Source organism: Physeter macrocephalus, chromosome 19, assembly GCF_002837175.3.
Source record: "Physeter macrocephalus isolate SW-GA chromosome 19, ASM283717v5, whole genome shotgun sequence".
NCBI classification, from domain to species: domain Eukaryota; kingdom Metazoa; phylum Chordata; class Mammalia; order Artiodactyla; family Physeteridae; genus Physeter; species Physeter macrocephalus.
The window spans coordinates 76,019,910-76,025,846 of NC_041232.1; positions in this window are offsets into that span (position 1 = coordinate 76,019,910).

A 5,937-nucleotide genomic window follows, 5' to 3' on the forward strand; every position below is an offset into this window, starting at 1 on the left:
CTCTCTGGTCAGCTACTGTGACCCTTCGCTTAGAGACTTTTTCTGTGTGAGGCTAACTGTGGGTCTTCCCTTGCCAAGGACAAGTTTCAATTTACAGAGCTCGCTTTCTAAACAAGTCAATTAAAAGTAATCTGGCAAGCGGATGTTAGATTTCTCACATTCCAAAATTATTAAAAAATACATACTCAGTAGTCAATGTAAGTTTTATTTTCCTTCCCTCTGTATTTCAGTGATATTGAGTGGAAAATAATACAGGTTGTTTAGTCTTGTGTGGTTAATTTTAAAAACATGCTCATGGTTATTATGATTCTAGTGCCCTGATCTTTTTGTTATGCACGGAATTCTAATCTTATGATTTTACTAATAATATGATTAGTGGAAAAATTACCACCTGGTAATTTCTGAGCTCATTCTTTCTAATCTTTTTTCAGATAATGGGTACCATGCTGCCAGTATCCAACCAACTAGGAGTTTTGAAAAATCACTGTAAGTCAATTAAGTTTCTTGACTAATTTCCTTAATAGCCCAGGGCATTTGTCATTCAGACCTATTGCTTAATATATGTCATGTTTCCCAAGCATTTTCTCACTTATTCTTTGTAAATAGCAATTTTTACAAAGTCTTCATTAGTTCCTAATTGTTGAAATTTATCTTCTTCGTTACACCTGCTAAAGACCGATTTTAAAATGAGTTAATTTTCCCTGCTACTTTAGAGTTATTATGTCTTATATCCTTTGTTTATTACAGGATTTAAATTATTCCAGTATATTTTGCCTTTGGCTTTGGAAACAGCTGAAAAATCCTTTGTGTGTATTTAGCATAATCCATAATAACTAAAATTTGGGCATTTTGAGAATAAAGATTTTTTTTCTTCATTAAAAGTTATGTAGTAACATTACATCTACATCCTGCTAAATAAAGCATTAAACAGGTTTAGCGACTGAAGCTTATAACTCACTCAGCTTTTGTTTTAGACGTATTTTACTATCAAGCAAACCAAGGTGGTTTACCCCAGTATCTACACTAGAAGTCTTTCTTACCACTCACCTCAGAAAATTTGGTTGTAAAGAATTACATTTTAATTCTTTAAAGGTTACTTAGGCAATTTTTTGTCTGGATGGAAAGTTTCTAGTCTTTCATATTTTAACTTTTTTCATCCATAACTTTTATCTCCATTTCAATATTTGCAACCAAAATGCATTTGAAAACAGAAAAATTGTAAATATTTTGAATTTAATAGATATCTGCAAAATTGTGCTTTTATTTTCTCTTCTCTTATAGTTGCACACTGAAGGGGTCAGGGTCTGAATACATAAGTCTACCTTTCATATCTGAAGTAATAGTTCGCAGAATCCCAATAAGTGCAGGTGTAATTAATAAGGTTTTATAATAGTGCTAAAAAATGACGTCAAAGGTCAAAACCAGAAAACTAACACAATTGCAAAATGCAGAGAATCCTTTTCCCATGTTAATTTCTACCTCTCATCAGCTAAGATTTAGGAGTCTGGGGCCACTCTCCATCCTGCTAACCTTCCAGCTTCCAATTCCAAGTCTAGGCTGGTTGCTCTGCATCACTGGACAAGACTCCCTCCCTCTTGGGGTCCCAGCTTCACTCCCCTTTTGGCTGCAAGTTAAACGTGGGTCTCACCCAGTGCCTTTGCCAGAACACCTAGGCCCGCCCGGATTTCTATGTGCCTCAGTGCTTTCCAGCGCCAGCCTGCCCTCTCTGCCCAGCCTGCCCCTTCCCCACTCCCCCGCCACCAATCCCCAAGTCCTTTTCCCTCATGTTCTGCACCCCCCAGCCCGGCTGCCAGGCCGGGGTCCAGCCTTTCCATCTGGAGCAGCAGATTCTTCTTCCCTCACGGCTACTCTCAGAATTGACAGTTTCACTAAAAACAAACAAACAAAAAGCCCCACACTCAAAACAAAACAAACAAATACAACACTTACTATCTTCCTTCACAGAGTACAAGGCGAGACAGATGGGCCGGGTCCCACGCTTCTTTCCTGCGTTTTGGACCACTGTTTTTTCTTCTTCCCAGGGGGTGCACACCAGTGTGTTCAATTAGCCACAGAGGGAGCCTGGGACGCCCTTATGCCTTCTCTGTCATCCACTCAGCACTGCTCAAGGCTCAACGCTTGGATGTTATGTAAACACACCCCTCCTCCTTTTCCAGCTACTACATCACCTCTGACCTCCGCCCCCTTCAAATCCCGGTTCTTTAGTTTGGCACAGTCCCAAGGACACTTTGAGTCACAGAGTCCTGAGGCACATGGGACATTCAGGGTGAGGTCACCTAGATTGAGGGTGTCTGTCCCCGCCGGGTGTCACCTGTCGGTCTACTCTTGCCATTCTGCCACTTCTGTGGAGAGCTGAAGCCACCGGGTGGAGGCTGGCCAGACCTTCGAACAGATTTCCTTGCAAACTCTCCGCCTCCTTCCTTAATTTCCTGTGTCTGTGTCCGGCTCTGCGGTGTTTTCTTTTCATTCTCCTCACCCTGCTCAGTGCATTGCAGTCCTTCAGGATTGCATGGCCTATGATAGTCTGACTGCCACTGATGGCTGGTTACTGCCTGGCTTCCAGGTCCTCAATCTCAGACGGCTTCCCAACTGTGGAATGAGAAATCCGGGGTGAAATGTTACAGTCATTTATGTCATATCAGAAGCATTTCATCTGGGAGCTCAGAAGTCTTTGGTGCACAGGAGGTGGCTCTCATTGCCCTCATTCTAGGGCCTTATTCTCATCAAGGTCGACGGCTGGTAGGACTTGGTCCTTTGAGTCTAAGTGCTTCTCGTACAGAATCAGAGCAATGCATGGTGAGGCCAATCCTTCCTCGACAGCGGGGAAGGGCTGTGTGGTCTGTGGAAGTTTGAATACCTGTTTGATGGTAAATAGCATGCCTAGGGTGGCATACGGGGATGTGTTTGGGATTGCTATTTATACCTTAGAGTGGTTGTCAGATGTGTTATTTCCATAGATACCACCAGGTGGAAAGTGGGTTAGGGACTCTCAGGCACAGACTGGATGTTAATGTTGTTCTAAGATAGGGAAGCACTATTGTGATGAAGCATGAAGCAGCGCAAGATGCAGAGGACTCTAGTTTCTGATGGAAACTAGTTTACAATGTAGTAGAGAGCTGACTCTTCATAGAAAATATATCCTGCTCTGGTTGTTACAAGAAAAACTTAAATCACTTCTAAAATATGTTGCCTTGGAAAAGTATACATGTCAGACTTGTATGAGAATGTGTGGTGGTCTACTGGGGGCTACTGGAAGGGGGGTTCTTTTGACCGCCCAGCACCTCTGAGGCTTCATCCTCCCAAATGCTTACCCCGCCAGGTGGCTAGAGAACCCTAGTTTTGTCAGTGATCAGTCAGAAGAAATCAGAACTGATCTCTTGAGCTAAATAAAGGCTTGCTCTCTCCCTCCCCCCACCCCCGTATTGTTATCTCTGGACACAATATGTTGCTCACAGCCAGATTCTATATAATCCAGTCACCCTGGTAGCTTGGGCATGCCTCAAGGAATGGCTCTGTGTATAAATCAAGCCTCTAGAATGCTTTGGCTTTGGAAGGTAATGCCCGTGTTGGCATGCTGTGACAATATTTGAACATCACACTGTGGGAGAAGGACCATTCTCACCCTCTGGTATCTAGAGAACCTGTTTCTAGGCTGGAAATTGTAGTGAGTCCTTCAGTCACTATAGCACCCAAACCACCATGTCGGCAGTGGCTATCACTGAAGAGCAGTTGACCTTCTGGCATTGAGCATGCTTTTAATTCTTTTTCCTTGGAGGGACACCAGTCAAACTGACCCTTTGGATTTTTTTTTTTTTTTCCAGTACGCGGGCCTCTCGCTGTTGTGGCCTCTCCCGTTGCGGAGCACAGGCTCCGGACGCGCAGGCTCAGCGGCCACGGCTCACGGGCCCAGCCGCTCTGCGGCACGTGGGATCTTCCCGGACCGGGGCACGAACCCGCGTCCCCTGCATCGGCAGGCGGACCCTCAACCACTGCGCCACCAGGGAAGCCCGACCCTTTGGATTTGAAGGAATCCAGGTAAGTGCTTGTTGTCTAGGAAAGAAAGGAAGACACTGCTACAAAGTGGGAATTGGAGTTCAGAAAAAAATTAAATCAGAGTAGTAAACAGGTGGGTACTTTATGGTATTGCTCAAGACATATCAGTAACTAAATCACTTAAATAATTTTATCCCTGACATTTTTCTTCTTGTGTGGTGCTGGCCAAAGAAACCACATTATGTTATGAAACCAAATTACGTTATGAAATAACCCATGAGGTTTCTCTTTCAATGTTTTGCGCTAGCAAATTCACGTAACTTCACACTGAATCTGCCTTACCAAAATCTTTATTAATGTCGATGATCAAATGAAATTGTACCAGTTGCTTTTCTTTTACTCACTAATAACAGAATTCAGAAACTGGCAAAAAGGAAAACTTATAGTATCAATCACTGCTAGATTTAGGCTCTCGACTGATTTCATCAGAGTTCAGTTTTTCTCCATTACTGGGCTCTGCCTTCCATGGCACAGCCTTTACTCTCTGATTTCATGTGGTGGCCCCCAACATTTCTGGGCTCATGAATGTCCAGAATTAAAGTCAGCAGATGCAAGAGCATAATTCTTTTCCATTAGTAAGAAAAAGCCTTATGAAGCTGATAGACCAGGACTGGATCACACAGCCATGCCTATGTTCATCAATATGGATGGGTGAGTCCTCTGCCCTGATGGGTCAGACAGGAGTCACCCGCCCACCCTAGCATTGAAGATGGATTGGAAATGGAGGAGATGTGGTTTCCCAGAGAAAGTTCAGAGTACTGTAGAGATGATTTCCACCCATTACTCTGCTGTTTAGACTGGGCACATCGGACAATGGTGTAAAAAAAAGTGAGAGCCACTAAGACAGATTCATCCCTTTCCAGCCCTCCCCTGTCAGTCTATGCCTTTATCACGCAGGCATGATTAGACAGAAGCTTACCTTTTTTATTCTCTATTCCTGCAGCACGTCGGTGTGATAGGGAAAATCCAAGAAAAATCATCTTACAAATGTACCCAAATGAAAAACCAAAAGCCATAAAACTAACTGTAGCAGGGGAGAGGAAGAAGGTGACGTTAAAATCCGTCATTGCGGCAGCAGCCTTGGAGGCCAGGGGCTGGCGGTGACGGTCCCCGTGCTGTTTGCTATGCCCCCGGCTGGGCGCGAGCGAGGCTTTGGGCAACTTGTCTTCACGCTCAGCACGTCTGTCTGCCTGAGGGCCCTACATCCTGGGGAAGCAGCTTTTACAGGCCCTTCCTAACCTGCTCACGCACAGGAGCGTGGCTGCAATGCCTGGGAAGCAAGATGAGCTTGCTGCCTCTGGAGGAGCCCCGTCGTTGTGGCTTTTATCCCCTGTGAGGCAGCCTTGCTGGAGCATTTTATTTGATTGTTCCTTTGAAATTGAGATGCCGTCATGAGCAGGCGTCTCTCACATGTAGGCGAGTGGGGGAGCAGATGGATCCCTCGGAGACGAAAATTCATCTTTCATGTGATTGTCTTTAGCAATTAAGCAGGAAGGAAGCACCAGAGAAAACCATGAGGGTAGAACGAGGCTGGGGGAGGACCTTCAAGACGGCGGAAGAGTAAGTCGCGGAGATCACCTTCCTCCTCACAGATACATCAGAAATACACCTACCTGTGGAACTGCTCCTACAGAACACCCACTGAACGCTGGCAGAAGACCTCAGACCTCCCAAAAGGCAAGAAACTCCCCACATACCTGGGCAGGGCAAAAGAAAAAAGAATAAACAGAGACAAAGAATAGGGACGGGACCTGCACCAGTGGGAGGGAGCCGTGAAGGAGGAAAGGTTCCCACACCCTAGAAGCCCCTTGGCGGGCGGAGACTGTGGGTGGCGGAGGGGGAAGCTCCGGAGCCTCGGAGGAA